This window comes from Humulus lupulus, chromosome 6, assembly GCF_963169125.1.
Source record: "Humulus lupulus chromosome 6, drHumLupu1.1, whole genome shotgun sequence".
NCBI lineage: Eukaryota > Viridiplantae > Streptophyta > Magnoliopsida > Rosales > Cannabaceae > Humulus > Humulus lupulus.
The window spans coordinates 123,755,280-123,775,494 of record NC_084798.1 but is presented as its reverse complement, the minus strand read 5'-3'; the positions used below and the strand labels follow the sequence as shown (position 1 = coordinate 123,775,494).

Sequence of the window (20,215 nt, the reverse complement as noted above, 5' to 3'; positions counted from 1 at the left end):
CGGCTACCAGTGGCCGAGCCACGCCCTGTGCGCTAGTTTAACCTTGGCACGCTTAGGCCATTGGTTTACTATTTACATGGCACAATACCACTCTTTCAAATATACATATTAGGGAGCCCTTATTCCCGTTTCAAATATACAACCGGGTGTAGTTTTCTTACCTTTAACTTCTTCGATTATTAATTACAAGTGACGTCCCTCGAGCACGATCCTTTCCCGAGCCCTAGCTTTAGCACCTAACCACAACCAAGGTATTGGGTTCCATTAATATCCAAATATAGGTTTTTGGGTACAAAACTAACTTCCGGGAAATCAAATCCCACCAAGCACGGTGGTGAAATTGATCCCGAGCACACTAGGCTCGATTCCCGTGCTTAAAAACCCTAAACGTTCAAGCACACACCTAAGGGCTGCGACCCTTGAAGCCTAGCTGCGGCCTTGCCCTAAAAACAGAACCTAGGGCCTCCCTGGAAGAAGACACGCACCGCAGCCCTTGCTTTGGGCGCCGCGGCGCTCACCCCTAGCCGAGCCTCCTTGGCTCCTTCGTATCCTAGGGCCGCAGCGCTTTAGAATAGAGCCGCGACCCTACCCTTCGTGCCCAGAAATTCCACCATTTTCAACACCTAAACCTTACCCAAAATCATCCCAAAGTTTCCTAATTCAAAACCAATTAATCCCAACACTTTAAGAATGATTTAAACAACATAATTCAACTGAAAACTCGACCTAAAACTCATGGAAATCCCACCTTCAATTTCTGAAACTCAAGAACTTCAAACACTAAAACCAGCCATGCAAAACTCGAATTTAAACCTCTAATTCACAAATTGAAGCTTACCTCTTCTGCTGAACCACTTCTCCAAGCAAAATCCAAGCTTCCACCTTAATTCTGCCCTTAAACATCAAAATTGCAACTATCTAAACACCCATCTAGAACTCAGAATTTTCTAACCAAAAAGGAAATGAATCATTTCTTACCTTAGTACAGATTAAATTGCTTGGATAATCCTTGAGTTAAACCTCAAAATCCTCTCTTCAATTCACTAAATTCCAGCTGAAATCCTCCAAATTCTCTGTGTTTAGCTTGTGTTTTCCTTAAGAGAGAAGAGAGAGAAAAGGCTGAGAATAAAGGGTCGGTTTGTTTTGTGTTGTACTATTTTCCTTTAATTCAGTTTACCCTTATCCCGTTAAATCAATCCCGAGGCTCGGGGTGCCGGAAACGTCCCCGAGGGAAAAACGGTAAAATTCTCCAATATTCCCACCTAGACTTCCTAACCTCAAATATATCTCCATATATTTATTTTCATAACCCGATAGTCTAAATAACTACTCGATACCTAAAATACCCCTGACTTATCCAAAGTCAACTATTAAGCCCTGTTGTGACTTTTCCCGCTATCTAGCTCCCTAGGACCGCCTCAGGTCGCGCGCTGCAGATTTGCCCACATAATAATGTGGTTCTCACAATTATAACATTTAATCACAATTTAACATTCATATAATCAAATAGGCATTCTTAACATATAATCATGTATTTAATCAATTAATCCACACATGGACCAAATATGCCCTCCCAACACACTAATCAAGGCCCTTAAGCCATATTAGTGAATTTGGGTCGTTACACCTCCCTCCATCAAAATGACGTGAAAGGTTCCAAGAGTTTCAGTCTTGGCTCAGCCTGGAATCACAAAGACTAGAAGCACAAACAGGAATGATTCTCCTCATCTTTGTCTCCCGATTTATAGGTATCCTACAAGACTGGTGGACAAGTCTGGGCGATTATAGACAAATGAAATTTTTACAACTTCCATCTGTCACCAATGCCCTGATCTATCTGTATATTGAATTCTGCAGACAAGACGCTCAAGTCACTGAAAGACTACGCACATAATTCTTCAAACTAAAATGTTGTTCAATGGATAAGATAGATTTGGAGAAGCATTACAAGAAGATGACTAACGGTTCTACCAAATAGGTGGAATTCATGATCCAAATCTAAAACAATCATTCCTCTCTTCCATACCAGAACCACTAGGAGAAGAAACCTTCAGACTTCTCTCGGGAACAGGAAGAACCCTAGTTGATGATACGATTGGAGAAATCTATCAACTCGTTCTAAAGGCATTGGAAAAGATGTGCTCTCAGCACAAATTTATCCAAGCATTCATGAAATAATTCTAGAAGCTTAGTAAGGTTTGCAGCCAAAAGGACCTGTGAATTAAATGTCCATCGGAATCATCATGTTCCTATCTTCCAAAAGAAAAGAAAAAACACAACAAAAGGCTTAAAACATGTAAGACCTTTAAATTCTCAAAGGAAAAGGGACACCACTCATTCAAATTCCTAAGGAGAAAGCACTCTTTTAGGAAAAAAATTGATAGATGTTTTATCTATGAAAACAAAGGATATTATGCCAAACAATTCCCCAAAGGGAAAACTGCCAAACTGATCTCCCACATTCAACAAACAACTGGCGTATCTCTCGAAGAAAATGACCTAGAATCCATCTTCTCTACTGATGACGAGATGAATCCAGAGTCCCTTTGTTCATTCAAACAACTGGATACTTCAGACGAATTCTACCACATGGTAGTTATCAATACAATACAGCCACCACCAGTCATTTCCATGCAGATTCTCTCTACAAAATATGCTCGGCCAGTAAAAGTAGTAGCCTTCTTTGATACTGGAGCATCATACACCATGATGAACCCTGATGTTCTCCCTTTAGAATATTGGAGAAAAGAAAAATAATTCTTCCATGTTGCAAATGGAAGCATATTCTGTACAGAGCTCATCAGTAAACTAATTAAATTACAGTTCTTCCTAGGGTGCTCAGAGTAATTGGCTCAAAATTACAAGGGAAATATCTAATTATTGGTTTTGATGTCTACACCAAGAAAAATGGTTTATGAATCCTTCCTGGTGGCCTTGGCTACTAACAATATTTTGCTCCATGAGAATCCATACCAAACTATTTCCTAATGCCTCCTGATCCATTCTCCAAGGTCAACACAAAGGCTCATAGAGAATTCCTGTGCCACAGGTCATGTCGAGTTCCTCCAAAAATATGAACGCCCTCTATGGAAAAATTAACAGTTCTTCATCAGTTTACCATTCAAGCTCAATGAAGACATTAACCGTACTAAGACAAGTCACCTAGGCATGAACCCAGAGCTTCAACAAATGGAAACCGAAGAATGCAATGAACTACAACAACAAGGATTGATTGAACCAACCACCTCTTCATGGGCATGCCATGCTTTCTACGTCAATAAGAGATAAGAATAGGCTCGGGGAAAACAAAGACTGGTCATTAATTACAAGCCCTTGAATGAATTTTCGATAGATGATAAATTCCCCCTGTCAAACAAGAATTCCTTATTTGCAAGTCTTTCAAAGGCTCAAATATTTTCGAAATTCGATCTAAAGGCAGGATTTCGACAATTGGGTATCAAACAAGAAGATAGGCCCAAAACGACCTTCTGCATTCCAAATCACCAGTATCAGTGGATTGTCCTTCCTTTTGGTCTCAAAATAGCCCCATCACTATTCCAAAAGGCCATGACTAGAATCTACGACCCCATTCTAGACAAGGCCATGATCTACATTCATGATATATTGCACTTCTCACAAGATGAGCAAGCCCATCACAATCTACTAGCCTAGTTCATCTTTCTCATAGAAGTCCATGGGGTCATATTGTCTAAAAAGAAGATGCTCATTGGACAAGTTGTAATTGAGTTTATGGGAATGAAGTTTTTTAAAGGCCAATATGAGGCTCAACCTCACATAGCCCAACAATTACTGAAGTTCCCCGAAAAGGACCTCACAAAGGTCCAAATCCAATAGTTCTTAGGAATTGTGAATTATTTATGGGATTTTGTCCCTCGGCTTTCAAAGATGACAAGACCACTCAGCGACATGCTTAAAAAGCTGTAATGACTCAAAATTGCTAATAAGGCTTAAATGCCTTGATCAGCATGCCGAGAGGGCATAATTGGTATATGTGTGATTTTAATGATTAAATGCATGACTTTATGATTATGTGGATATGTGAAATGCATGTTTATGAGTATTAAATATGCATGTGGGCCCTGTTTACCTTATAAGGACATATTTATAATTTTGGCCTGTTGAGGGCATAAATGTGATAAATTGTTGAGACCACATTATTGTGTGGATATATTCGCAGTATATGGCTCGAGATGGCCCTTGGGAGAGGATTGGAAAAATAGTTATGGCAGGGATTTATACCCGGCTCGGGAGAGCCTGGGGTATTTTTGGGAATCTAGAAAATATATTGGGGTTCATTAGACATTGGGTAAGTAGTTGGAAAGTAATTGGATGACGGGATTAATTGATAAATGTTATTGGATCTTCCTATCCAATGCTTTGAGTACTTAGACCACGATCTTCCAGAGTATTCTCTACACCTCAAGATGTGTGTAGGCACATAGAGAACAAGGGTTTGTAATTTAGAAATCACAAGTTTATCTCAATACATGAGTAGTTGGATTATCGCTTGAGAAATGTTGGAATAATAGTAGAAGATGAGAATTTCTTGTGTGACAATTTTCTGAAACTTTTTCTGAATCACTACTCTCTATTTTTTATTATCACATAATATACATAGAGATTATATATTACATTATTATTCATAATAATAATAATAATAATATACAATCATAATGATGATAAAAATTGATTTAGGTAATATCTAACTTAACAAATTTGAAAAAAAAAAATTCAAATTATTAATTAATTAAATAAATAAAATAAAAACAATACTGATACTTTCTCAATATCATCTTACACGCATGGCACAGTCCTTCGATTGTGTCATGCGTGTAGCACTATTCCCTTCAGAGAATATTGCATTTTTCCTATTTGCTTTAATTGTTTTGTTTAAATAATTACTCCCACAAAATATGGTATTATCTTTTTAAGTAAAAGATCACAACCATAATTCAAATTTAAATTTTAAATTCAAAATTCAAATTGATGTTCATCATTATCATCATCTTTAAAAAATCAATAAATAAAAACTATTTTGACTTACCATTTTAATTTTCTCCCACTCAAATAAAATAACTAATTTATTTATTTTATATATTTTTTTCTTTCAAAAATTTAATAATTAATTATAAATTAATTATTCAACCTCAATTATCATATAATTGTATATTTGACCCAAATAATAAAATTCTTCTTAAATTTCTAAATTATAATTTTACCCTTGTATCAACTTTTACCTTGATATGGTGTTGACAGAGTCACCCTGGAGACCTATGTACCTATAATATCAAGCTCCAATAAATATTAGATTATTAATCAAAGCTCTTTGATTAAATAATCATATTTATTAATCTCATGATTACTCCACTATAAATATGAGATTGAACTTTTGATAATTATAGACATATATTTACATAGACTTTATTAAAGAATAAAATGCCTATTGATATAATCATTACACACAACGTTAATCCTCTATTGATGGTTCATAATTAAAAGGGAATAAAATTACTGCTTTACCCTTTTAACTATATCCAGTTCCTAGTGTACCATTGACTTTACTAGTGAAGGTTGTGTCACAACAAGTTTGAGATGTGAGTGCTCATAACATTTTTAGTTCCAAAAGTCATCCCAATAGGGAACCATTATTCAATCTATAAGAAGCTATAGATTCCATATCTGTTAAACTATGTCCCCAGCCATATATAGCATTGAGTCCCCAAAACAATTGTTCTTAGCCTGATCATTCTGACAAACCTTAATGCATGAATCAAAGGATCATAGGACATATATAGGAGTTCATAGTAACCTCAGGATTAAGATCATCATGTATATGATCATCATTTGATGTGTTTGATTAATACTATGAAATTGTGTTTAAAGAAGTATTAACAAATCACATCTGGTCTAGTTCTATATATCCCTATATATAAAGTACATTCACTAAAGTGTCCTACTACACTAGTGATCCGGATCTAGGTCGCTTGTATTCATAATACTAGTGAACCATACTGGTAGTAATTAAGCTAAAGATTCCATAACTTTATTTTACTGCTAACTATTTTAAGTTCATTATCTCAATCTCGATCCTGTCATACCAATATAAGATTAAGACCACATAGATGAACTTTAGAATTTTTTGATATTTACTTAATATTATCACCATAATATTAGACATAGTCTATATATATATAATAATTCAATTCAATTATTTATTTCATTTAAAACATTTGTCAGCTACAATTTCTTTAAGGGCACTATTCCCAACACCAGAGAGTTTGGGATGATGCTAGGTGTAGGATCTTCCTAGCCACCCTATCAGAAACTGCCCAATAGTGGTTTTTCAAGCTGTAGCCAGGTTCGATTACATCATGGGATGGATTTGTACGCATATTCTATTCCCAATTTTCTTCAGCAATGCCCCTTCCAACTGAGCTGAATGACTTGGTGGGCATAAAACAAGGAGACAATGAACCTTTAAAGGACTACATTCAACATTTTATGCAGGAGGCCACCAAGGTGAAATCCCAGAGCGATGAGACTCAGGAATCAAAGTAAAAAGTCCATTTTGGAGAAGCTTGAAGAGGAAGTCTGCGCGTACCACCCAAAAATTCCTTGACTGGGCAGAAGAATTTATTAAGCTTGAGGAAGCTAAGTGGAAGGTGGATAACCCTAACCAAGCAGCCGTTGGGAAGGGGGAAATAGAAGCTGGGAATACCACTAACACAATAAGAGAAAGTAAAAATGGGGCCGAAAACGACAAACGTGGTAACAGGGCTGGAAGTAGTAATAATCATAATGACGACAAGAGGCCTAAAACTACCAAGCAGCCTAAACCACGAGAATATGTTCCTAAGTTTACTACTTACTCCATCCTGATGGAGTCCCAAGCAGATGTTTCCAATGCTACCTAGACGGTCGTACCGTATAGAAGACCTCCACCGATGAGGAAGGATGTTAACAGACGTGATATGACTAAATTCTTTCGGTTTCGTAATGACTATGGTCATGAAACTAATGAATGTAACCACCTAAAGGAAGAGATAGAATTCCTCATTCGACAGAATAATGCTCATCTGAAGAGGTATGCATGGCCGACTGCCGACCAACATCCTCATCAACAATCCTCGTAGTAGTATCAGGGTAACCAACTTCTCTTACCTCCACTGGTTTCTAGTCAGCTAGATCTGATCTGTGGAGGACCACATTTAGCCGGTAATACTGGCAAGGCACGAGAAAAATATGCTTGGTCCCTTAGATACGAGCAAGATGATGACGTACTGTCTGTCTAGGAGCGTACTCTCAAACAACCTCGCTATGAGTGCGTGCCAATCATATTCAACGAGGAAGACACTGGTCATGTGCGTCATCCACATAATGACCCTTTGGTTGTAGAAGTACAGCTTCCCAACATGATTGTGGCCTGAATAATGATCGACCATGAGTCATCTGCCAACATCCTGTTCAAGGATACCCTGGAGATAATGAATTTGAGCATCAAATATTTGGAGCCATGCGAACAACTGCTGTACGGGTTAAGAGGAAGTGACATGGCCCCAGCAAGAAGCATAAGGATGCCTTTTACGGTGGGGGCGGCGCCTAAGAGAAACACTGTCATGGCTTTGTTCATTGTAATCGACATCCCTTCTCCATGAAATTCCATGATAGGCCGACCAACCCTGTATCGCTCCTGGTCCTGATAGGAGAGGTCGGGGTACCCAGGGTGGCCGCCAGGGAGGCGGTGATGCATGGAGGACTTATCCTGAGTGCGTGAGGTGCAGGAGACGCCATCCGGGCGAGTGTCGGGCTAAGGCCTGTTTTGTGTGTGGGGTGGTGGGACACCTCAGGAAGGATTGCCTGACAGTAAAGAAGGGAGACACAGGGAAGGTGGACAGCTTGACTCCAACTCGAGTGTTCACCCTGACGCAGGCAGAGGCCGAGGCTAGTCCCTCGGTAGTGACAAGTCAGCTTTCTAGCGCTGGCACTTCTTTTACTGTTTTGATAGACTCTGGTGCTACGCATTCGTTTGTATCTGATAAGGTGATTGATAGATTGTGTAGACCTAGTGAGTATAGTACTTCAGGGTTTGGGACTATTTTTCCTACAAGAGAACTGGTAGTATCTAGGAGGTGGATTAGAGCACTGCCAGTGATAGTTGATGATAGGGAGTTGTTAGTAGATTTGATTGAGTTGAGTATGGAGGATTTCGATATGATCCTAGGTATGGATTGGTTGGTTAGATATGCAGAGTTGTATGTGAGGGAGATCATACGTCTCCATGGGGTACCTAAGTCTATAGTGTCAGACCGGGATCCTATTTTCACTTCCAAGTTTTGGGGTGGTTTGCAGAAGACTTTGGGGACTCAGTTAAAGTTCAATACAGCCTTTCATCCTCAGACTGACGGACAGTCTGAGAGGACAATTCAGGTATTGGAGGATATGCTCAGAGCATGTGTGATTGATTTTGTGGGTTCATGGAGTAAGTATCTTCCGTTGATTGAATTTTCATATAACAATAGTTATCAGTCAATGATTGGAGTGGCTCCTTATGAGTTATTGTATGGGAGGAAGTCTAGATCACCCATTCATTGGGATGAGATGGGTGAGAGGAGGTATTTGGGGCCAGACATGGTTCAGAGAACAAGTGAAGCTATAGAGAAGATCCGAGCTAGAATGCTTGCTTCTCAGAGCAGACAGAAAAGCTACGCTGATCCTAAGTGTAGGGACGTGGAGTTTCAGGTTGGGGACCACGTATTCCTTCGAGTTTCACCTCTGTGAGGGGTGAGGAGGTTTGGAAAGAAGGGTAAGTTAAGCCCTAGATTCATTGGACCATTTGAGATCTTGGAAAGGATTGGTCAGGTGGCTTACAGATTAGCTTTGCCACCATCGGTATCTGGGGTTCATGACGTATTCCATGTCTCTATGCTTCGGAAGTACATCTCAGATATGACTCATGTGTTGAGGTATGAAGATTTATAAGTGTAGACAGATTTGGCTTATGAAGAGCAACCAGTTCAGATGTTGGATCGGAAAGATAAAGTATTGCGAAATAAGACGATTCCTCTTGTTAAAGTATTGTGGATGAATAGTAAGGTCGAGGAGGCAACCTGGGAGCTTGAACAACGATGCGGGATCAGTATCCCGAGTTATTCAGGTAAATTTCGAGGACGGAATTCTCATTAGGAGGGGATAGTTGTAACGACCCAAATTCGCTAATAAGGCTTAAGGGCCATGATTAGTGTGCCTGGAGGGCATAATGGGAATTATGTGTGACTTTAATGAGTAAAATGCATGATTATGATTTAAAGCATGTTATATGACTATTTGAATATTCGAGATGCATGACTATGTGTATTAGTATGCATGTAGGCCCTGACTAGGTTAGAAGGGCATAATCGTAATTTTGGCCATTATGGGCATAACTGTATTTATATATGTGATAATTGTTGAGACCACATTATTATGTGGATATATCTGTGATCTGTGACTCGAGACGATCCTAGTGAGCGGTTTAGCGGAAAAGTCACAGTGGGGATTTATACCCGGCACGGGGCGAGCCTGGGGGTATAAATGGGCATTTAGTGAGTATATTGGAGTCAATTTTGACATCGAGGAATATAATTGGTGATTAATTAGGTATCGGGAGGTAAGCGGGAAATATTAGAGACATTCGAGGAAATTAGCGGGAATTGGGTAAAATGACCAAAATGCCCCTAAGTGGATTGAAGGTTTAGAATTAAAAGGGAGGGCATAATGGTCATTTGGATTTTTAGAGATAGGTATTACTGAGGCTTTATGCTCAGTGGAGTTTGTAGAATGTAATAGAAGTCTAAAAAGAAAAGAAGGAAAAGAAAGGGAAGAAAACAGAGATGTTTTCCTAGGAGTCGGTTGGTGATCTCCTTCACCATTTCTGGGTGTTTTCTTGGAGCAAAACTCAGAGGGGAGCTAGGTTAGGCTGAGCAATAGGAATCCTGAGCTAGGCTTGAAGAGTTGGAAGGGCTTAGTAAGAACACACCATCACTTGAGGTAAAACTTTGTAGTTCCTTCAATTCTGGTTTTGGTTTTTAACTAAGGTATCTAAGATGTGTTGATAGGGAATTCTAGGGAAGTTGGAGCCAAGGGTTGAGGAAGAGCAAGCTAAGGGGGTCTAGAGGCTAACTTGAAATTGAATTTCCATCAAAGGTATAAATTATGAGCTTTTAACTTTGATGTTTTGACTGGTTTCTGCTGAGTTTTGAAGTCTAGAAGTGGCTATGGTGAATTTTGAGATTAGGGATGCACGTGCTTGGGTTTTGAGTATTTGGGGTGCTTGGGATGAGTGGAGTGTGTTAATAATCTTGTTTTTGAGTTTGGTGAAGGTTTGGAGAAGTGTTGGTTAAGTTTGGTTCAAGGAAATCGCAGGAAGGAAAAATGGGATGTTGGTTGTCTGTGACTAGCGCTACAGCGCTAGCCTTTGGGCGCTGTAGCGCTAGGCCATGCTATCTAGGGGATTTTGGTTCTGCTTGTAGCGCTGTAGTGTCCTCCTAAGAGCACTGTAGCGCTGCCCTGTTTCCAGAAAGGGATTTTAGGGTTATTTTCAAGGGTTTTTTACCAAGGGTTCGGGGTTCGATTCCACCACCCTGTTTGGTGGAACTAGGACTTCCCGGGGGCTCGGGATTGGTCCTGAGGCTAGGTTTTGGACTTGAGGTTTGGTGATGACTTTGACCTATGGTTGTGATTAGGTGAGCGCTAGGGCTCGAGAGGGATCGTGCTCAAGGAGTCAAGTGATCAAAGCTAGCGAATCGAAAGGTAAGAAAACTGCCCCCGGTTATATGTTTGTGATGGGACTAAGTGCTCCCAATATTTGTATTATGTCAATGATGGTATTATTCCATGGGACATGTGATAGCGGCCTAAGGGTGTCGTACACAATATTTGCGCACAGGGCTCAGCTTGGCCACTTGTAGCCGAGGATAGCTTAATATTCACTGAGCTCAGTTTAAGCGGGCCGGAGTCAGTGGGATAACGGAGGGTGCGGCCTGAGGGCGCTAACCCTAGTTATCATATGTGATTTGGTGTATGTTATGAATTGATATGTTTAGTATGCTGAATACTTGACTATTCTTATTGTTGATATGATTAAGAATATGTGATGCAATATGAGATACTGAATTGTCTGTTGATTGCGTATGCTCTGTTGTTGTGTTTTCTTGTTGGGCCTTGGCTCACAGGTGCTACGTGGTGCAGGTAAAGGCAAAGGCAAGTTGGACCAATCCTGGGATGGAGGGCTATGGGGTGGAATGTACATAGCCGGCTGTTCGGTCGCCATGGCCGAGGAGTGGATCAGGACAGGGGTTGCCTAATTGTCTGTTTTGCCTTAATATGGCTAATATTGTATTTAGTCCTTGAATCTTTTGTAAACGATTTCAATCTTTATATTTTTGGGATCTCATGTAAACAGGAAATGTTTCTTTATGAAAAATGTGACTTTTGAGACCAAAACATTTTAACCCTAGTACCTTTATAGTTTCAGTAACACGTTCTTAATTAAATGACTTGATTAGTAAGTCTAGCACTTTATAAACATACAGTGTAACGGTCTTGGCTATCCAGGGCGTTACAGAGAGAATTAAGATCATATATAATGAATAAAATAGTTAGTAACATATTAAAATAAGGAATCTTTAATGAATGGTTACTAGTACGGTTTGCTAAGCATATGAGATGCAAGTAATCTAGATTCAGATTACTGATGTGGATAGACATCTTAGTAAAGATGTTGTATATAATAGAGATTATATATGACAAGACCGATGAGAATTAATTATCTTTATAAACTTGCTGTTTGACGCAAAGATTTGATTCTTATCATAATAGATGATCATTTGTAGATCAGTCTAAATCCTGAGTATTCATGAACTCCTGTTTATGTTTATTTGATCTTTTGATTCACTCGTTAAGGTCTCTCAGAATAATGAGGCTAATGACTTTTGTTTTGGAGATTCAATATCATGGATGGTTGGGAACATGAATTACAATAATTGAATCCACGCTTTCCTAACAGATCAAATATTGGTTCCCTTAAGGGTTGATTCTGGAACTGAATAGTTATTGAGCTCAAATCTATAATTAGATTATAGATTAATTATTCACTAGTGAATTAATGGCACTTAAGGATCAAGAGGTAATTAGAAGGGTAAAACGGTAATTTTGACAAACTCTAATTAACGAACCAATAATGGAGGACAAAACTACATATATTGATTATATAAATGAACTACTAGAGAAAACTCTATAAATATAATTCTATAAATACTTAGAGTGCGGTTTCATATTTATAGTGGAGTAATCATGGAATTAATAAATGAGATTATTAGATTAAAGAATTTAATTAATAATCTAGTTTACTGGAGCTTCGTATTATAGGTCCATGGTCCCCGGATAACCTCTGTCCTACAATAAGGATGTCAAAAGAAAGATTTGTAAAGAGAAAAGACTAAATTACAAAGGAATTAATTTTCCAGGGCAAGGAAATAATTATGTGATAATTATAGGTAATTGATTAATTGTGAAATAATTAATTATTTAACTATATAGTTTTTATTTTGAAAAACTATAGGTTAAAATTAATATTAATCTTGTTTGGATTAATATAAAGAGAGAAAATAATAAATAACTTATTTATAATGTGATATTTATTTGTTTAATTTAAAACTGATATTTTAAGATAAAGTTAATTTTGAATTAACTGATATTTATGTTGGGATAAATATATTGTCTTAAAAGTTGATTAAATAAAAAAAATGAGAAAATTAGGGAACCCTAATAGGGCTGGGCGACATACAATGTACAGTACAGTGTGTGGCGCCTAACTCAGGGATTTTTTTCCTGGAATTTGAATTTTGAATTTCAAATAAGTTTGTTTAATGAGTTATTCAATTTTTTAAATATGATTTATATAAATAATTAAATGAAAATATCTAATAAGTTTTAATTTGAATTATATTTTAATTAAATAAATATTATTTAATTATATTAAATATCTTTATAAGTCTAATAGTGCGTGACTTTCAAAATAAGGCTTGATTATTATTTTGAAAAATAAAATGATAAACTCTCTCTCTAAAACCAATAGTTTTCTCTAAACCTGAAAACTATTTAAAATCTTCTCTCTGTCAAAGCTCTCTAGATCTCATGTGTTGAGTACATCTAGGGAGTCACATAAATGAACTTTTGAATCCTACATGCTCACACATGTCCTTGTGTGTTTGAGGATTGGTCTGGAAGATCAGGATGTGAGATCTCAGAACACTAGATAGGAAGATCGTTGAGTTATACAAAAAGACTGAAGGACACTTGACAGGCTACGAGAGGTAATCCCTAATCTATTTGTGTGTGATTTAATATTTATATATGTGTACGATCCTGGATGGTATTAATATTTATTAAAATGGGCCATATATTCTGTTGCGTACCTTTGATTTGATCATTTAATACCAACATCAAGGTGGGGAAAGGGCTGTCCGAGGACATAAGATCTTATTTGATCCAGTTCCTCTGTGACAACCAATATGTTTTTGCCTGGTCCCAAGAGGATATGGTTGGGATCTGCCCAACTATTATAAGCCACACCCTTAATATTAATACCGACCACTTCAAGCTCGTACAACAGAAGAGGAGGTTACTTGATAAAGATAGGGCTAACGTGCTGAAGGAGGAGGTGGAGAAACTATGGAATAAAAATTTCATTAAGGAAGCTTTCTATCCAGTATGGGTGTCCAAGTATGGGTGTCCAACCTTGTATTAGTGATAAAAACTAATGGCAAATGGAGGGTATGCATAGACTTCACAGACTTAAATAAAGCATGCCCAAAAGACTACTTCCCACTTCCAAGAATTGACCAGCTGGTGGAGGCTACATCTGGTCACGAGATTTTAACGTTTATGGGTGCCTACTAGGGGTACAACCGAATCAGCATCCATCCCTCGACCAGGAGTACACTAGTTTCCGCACAGACGTAGGGTTGTACTACTACAGGGTCATGCCATTCGACCTCAAAAATGTTGGAGCTACATATCAACGTCTGGTAAATTGTATGTTCAAGGATCAGATTGGCAATAACATGGAAGTTTATGTTGATGATATGTTAGTGAAATCCAAGAAGGCTGGGGGGCACATCAATGACTTGCAGGAATGTTTCAACAACCAAAGGCAGTAGAAGATGAAGCTGAATCCTCTCAAGTGCTCCTTTGTTGTGGGGTCGGGCAAGTTTTTGAGGTTTATAGTGAACTCTAGAGGAATAGAAGCAAACCCCGAAAAAATAAAAGCTTTGCTGGACATGCACTCACTAGCCAGGATCAAGGACGTGCAAATCCTAACATGGCTTATTGTAGCACTAAGCAGGTTTGTCTCCAAATCTACTGATAAGTGTGTTCTATTTCTCAAAATCCTCAGGGGAAGCAAGAAATTTGAATGGACTGAGGAGTGCGAACAAGCTTTCCAAGCTCTAAAGCAGCAGCTAGAACAACCCCGATCCTTTCAAAACCTCTGGAAGGCGAAGAACTGTGCATATACTTAGCAGTAACAGAGCACGCTGACAGCGCAATCCTAGTCAGAGAGGAAGACAGAGTCCAACATCCAGTCTATTAAGTTACTAAAATGTTGATCGGGGCACAAACCCTCCACCACAATGGAGGGGGTTCACGAAATCGCCTACCGACCAATGTTCATAAATATACTGAAAAACCTATTTTTATACCTAGTCGTGATTCTGCCTTATTGTATTGTCTTTTAAACATAGAAATCCACTTGTAATCCTTTATGATCTTGTGTAAACCTTTAAGATTAATACAAACTAAGACGAAGTAGGTAATTACCAATTCTTGGGGTTGAACCTTTATAAATCCCGGTGTTCTTCGCTATTTATTGCTAATTATTATTAGGTTTTTGGATCATTTATTGTTCATTGATTGTTCTACTAAAAGCTCTCAAATTAATTATTTTGACACCGTGTCAGTTGATTAAAAAATTAGTCAACAGATCCGTTGGTAGATGCAACAGCTGGTCACTAGCTCATGTCTTTCATGGATGCATATTCTGGATATAACCAGATCGCGATGAACCCTGCAGACCAAGAGCACACTAGCTTCATGACTGAGCATAACGTATACTGCTACAAGGTTATGCCATTCGAGCTGAAGAATGCTGGTGCAACGTACCAACGAATACTCAACAAAATGTCCTCTAACCAGATCGGGAAAAAAATGGAAGTGTATGTCGATGATATGCTCGTTAAATCAAAGACTGCCAATAACCATGTATCTGACTTGGAATAATGTTTTGGCGTGCTAAGGAAATATGACATGAAGCTAAACCCTCAGAAATGATTTTGTGGTTTCATCAGGAGTTTTTTTGGGTTTCATAGTCAACATAAGTGGGATAGAGGTGAATTCAGAGAAGAAAATGTTGTTATTAGAAATACCTTCACCTAAGTCGCGTAAAGAATTACAGAGCCTTACTGGGAAAGTGGCGGCCCTTAAACGCTTTATTTCAAAACCAACTGACAAGTGTCTCTTATTCTACAACTTGCTTAGAGGAAACAAAAAGTTTTTGGACTGAAGAATGCGAGCAGGCATTTCAGAATCTGAAAACTCACCTGGATGAACCCCCCATACTATCAAAACTAGCAGCTGGAGAATGTTTGCTCTTATACGTAGCTGTGATGGAAAATGCGGGCACCGCCGTACTTGTTCGAGAAGAAAATCGGGTGCAGAAACTGGTGTACTATGTAACGACCCGGATTTTCAAGACTCGATAAAGCGGAAATATAAATGTTTTCATTTAACAAAATGTCTCAAAAACCCATAGAAAAAAAAAACTTTTTAAAAAGTCGTATGGCCATACTTAACATTTAGTTACAAACATGTTTTACAAAGATTAGAGTGAGCCTAGTTTAGGAAAATTACACAACATTTCCAAAAATAAAAAGGCTTCCCAAAAGGTCGGTCCACATGTACATTTGCAAGGAAGACTCCAGCGCTCACTGCTCTGCCTTGCCCTTGCTCTTACCTACAACATGAAACAACTAGGTAAGCGAAAACGCTTAGTAAGATCAACTTTCAAACAAAGCATGTAGAGAATTAGGGTTCCGGACCCATCCGGACCCTAAACAATCAATTTCAAGAATGCTAAAGCGTCCTGGCAAACTTATGGTCATGCCTGATAACCAAGGATAAATTAATTCCTATCTAGATAAAAATCCTGCACTCAGAAAATCCCAGAACAAGCAGATATATTATATCACAACTATATCTTATCAACAATTATATCCCTGCACTCAGAAAATCCCTGAGCAAGCAAATATATTATATCACAACATAATTCGAGACCAACGCTCGACAATTTCCAACAATTCATGCGTAACGCGCCCTCCAACATAATTGCTAATCTGTAAAAGAGAACTGAGTCCCCACACTAAGATCTAGCCAATAAATATTCTCATCAAGGGTAACTATCGTGTTACCTAGGGCATCGCTACATATTCAAGAGTGTAATCCAATTTACACGATTTTATGGAGACTTCTATGTTAATCAGTGGTGCTGGTGAGCAGCTGCCCCTAGGGTGTTCAACCTCACTCTATCTTGGCAACCCCTAGTATCTCTAGGCACTCTCACGGAATGGCCAATATTCACGGCTGCTATCCGGGAATAACTTATCAGAGCACTTGCTCGGATTCTAACCGTCCAATGATTAAGTAAGCATGAGGGCCCCTAGGTCCCATTTATCTTGGCGCCCCTAGGTTTAACCAGCTTATCCTCATCTCATGGCCACTCGTCGCGGTAATGAACCGGACATAAATAAAATCAAGCAGTGTGACGGGGATCAACCGTCTAGGATATGACGGACTTCTACCATTCATATTTTCTAAATCAGCACTCACTAGACTAACGTCTCTAAGCAACTTTCTATGACAACCTATATATATGCATGTATCCCTATACTAACATACAAGACAATAATCATTTCATGTTGCAGCCATACAATATAAGTTGACTTACTTGGAGTCCTTAGCGCTCAGCAAGTTTTCACCCTCCAACGTTCAGTCCAGTTACGCTTAGCCAATACGGTAGTTATCCATACAGTATACTCGGATTAATTATGGCACTAATAATTCATTATTATTATTTTGGGCAGTTTGGTCATTTTAATAAAAGTCATTTGTAAGGATTTACAATCCTTATTTGGTTTTAAACCTATTAAGGAAAGTTATACAAAATATTCGAGACTAAACCCTAAGTCTCGGGGAGACCTATCCTAAGGTCTCGATACCTAGGCTCGGGTATCACAATGGTATTTCCCACAATCCGCTAAAAATCTTATTCTTTCAAGGTATCGCTATTAACCCGCACTTTCGACTAGTCGGTTAAAATATGTAAGATTTTAGCCGGTATTATATCCAGAAAATACAAATAAATTCCTTAATTATTTTTAAAGAAAATAAACTCTTTAAATTTTCCTTTTATTTTTCTTAAGGTTTTAATATCTAAAAACCGTTTTAAAAAAATTGCCTAATTTGTCTTAATTAGGAAAACCGTTATAAATTTCTCATCTTGACTAATTAATTTTCCAAAAGCAATTAATTAATTTTACTTACTAGGAAAATAATTTATTTAATTATTTTTCTCAAAATATAGGGTTTTAAACCCTCTTTTAATTTATTAACTATTAATAAATTAAATCTCTTATTTTTAAAAAGAATAAAAACTCTTTAATAAAAATAATTCATTTAAACTCAAAGGGATAATTTTAGTGAAAATATGATTTCAAGACTTACCAATTTATATCTTGAAATAAACAAAATTTTACTTTTTACCTTATGTTCCAAAATCTCATTTTTACACTAAGTGTGAAAAACCTAATTTTCACATTTTTAACTACATACTTCGTTAGTTCATAACTTGAAATTTACTTACCCAATTGTTACCAAAATTTCCCAATTCCATTTTTGTTATGCCATTTAGGTCTTTGTAAAATCTTAGGTCAAAATGAGAATTTTTTATTGGTGAAATCATTTTCCGACAATGAGGTAAAAATGACCTTATTTTCAAGTCCTTATTTTTTCCAAACTTTGACAGTTAATAACTTTCAAACCGTTTAATATTTTCTTACCAAATTTTACAGTGGACTAATAGGTTATGCCAGAAATATGTCCACAAAATTTTAGAAAAAACTGGGTTCATTTGCCCTATACAGTGGCTGTCCAAACTTGGTTCCGAAAATGAGAATACGAAAAAACAGTTTTTTACCTAAACTTTGAAATAGCATAACTTACTCATTTCTAAACATTTTTTAGTGTTTCAAAAGCTCAATTTTATGTACTCAATCTCAACAACATAACAGTACAATTTAATTTTACAAAAACAATATACAGTGGCTGCTTGACCCCTTGGAAGTCACAGCTCAAAACATGTTTTGTTTTAGGGTATCCTACAAAACCCTTGGGGGTTTTGGTTCCCATTTTCAAAAATCAATACACATGCATCATAAAAATTATTAAAAAACTACCATAACCTTATTACATCACCAACAAGAAACTTTAAGCATTAGATATACAAAATAATGCTTAAAACTAAAAACCCTACAACAAAATCATCAAAAGTAAACTTTTTACCTCTTTGGTGTTCTTGCTTAAGGTTTGGACCTTCCTATAAGCTTTGACTCCTTCAAAACCTTTCAAAAACCCTAACAAACTTCCCCCAACAACATAGTCAATTATCTATTTGAAACTCTATGCTTAAAACTTTACAAAAACCTAGATTAGTGAAAGTTTACCTTAGGGAAAATACTTCCTAGACCAAGACTTAGCCTCAAAGTTTCCTTGGTGTTCTTGGGCTTGAAAAATGGAGAGAACACTTTGAGAGGTCTCCAAAAATCAGATGAGTGAATGAGAGAGGGAGAGTGATCGGTTCTTAGTGTGGGAATTGCTCACAAAACTCATCAAAATATCACAAAGCACTTAAGTGCTTTTCTACCCACTTGCCCACTTGACTTCTTCATTAAATGGGAGTTAAACTTTATAACATTTGGGTTCACACCACTCTAAAGTAGCACATGGCCGGCCAACCCTTGCTATATATATGATCATTTCAATTTTTTTTTTTTTTTTTTTTATATAAAGGTTATTAATGTTTCATAAGAAGAAAAGTCCAAATTGGCTTTTGACACCTTTTTCACTCTTATTAAGTTTTAATCACCAAACTTAACATTAATTAATTAAATTAAATGTCTCTCACATTTAATTTAATTAATCACATAATAAAATTTAACCTAAGGTCCATTCATAGAATAAAATTCCCCATTTCGGTAAAATTAGGCATTTAACACAAAATGCCCTAAAATTTCCATTTTCTTTTAGGTTTATTATTTTTGACCAAACTTTAACTTTTATGAATGTATTTTATGCCCAAAATATAATTGCCATGATTTTTCGTTTTATTTTCTGAGATTTTTACCCGATTAGGGTTTTTGTGTCGGTCCAGGACCGAAAGTCTTATCTTGACTTTTAAAATCACAAAATTCATATTTTGGCTAGCAATAACTCATGGAATACTTACAAACAAAATATAATATTATTTAAAATAATATTCTTAACCCGGGGGAAAAATCCCGACCCGAGTCGTTTAAAGGTACCGGAAAACGTAGGACGTTACATACTACGTGAGTAAAAAGCTTCTGGGAGCTGAGTCTAGGTATCCTTTAATAGAAAACCATGCGTTTTGCTTGATCTTGGCCTCCAGAAAATCAGGTCATATTTCTAGTCCCAGATCATCCACGTCTTAACCGATCAACCTTTAAGACAGGTCTTGCAAAAACCTGAAACATCGGAACATTTGCTTAAGTGGGACATCGAACTTAGTTAGTTTTAGATATTATATAAGCCACACACAACATTCAAGAGTCAAGCGCTCACTGATTTTATGACAGAATTGAAATGTTTTCAGGATGAGCCAATGACAGAACCAATTCAAAATTTGTGGAAATTCTTCGTTGATGGATCATCTAACGAAAATAGATTCAGAGCTGGGATAATTCTGATCTCACCTGAGGGACATCGATTCCATACAACCCTAAGGTTCGAATTCGAAGCATCCAATAGTGAAGCAGAGTATAAGGCTCTATTTGCAGGAATACGGGTGGAAAAAGAGCTGAAAGCA

General features: G+C 37.4%; 1 long non-coding RNA gene across 1 annotated transcript; it reads right to left on the bottom strand.

Moving 5' to 3' along the window:
- Positions 1 to 18,518: 18,518 nt before the first annotated feature.
- On the bottom strand, positions 18,519 to 19,491 carry LOC133784186 (uncharacterized). Its single transcript, XR_009871189.1, has 2 exons — positions 18,834 to 19,491; positions 18,519 to 18,751 (listed from the first exon to the last, which is right to left on the bottom strand). It is a non-coding gene; the product is annotated as an uncharacterized LOC133784186 (long non-coding RNA).
- Positions 19,492 to 20,215: the final 724 nt, after the last annotated feature.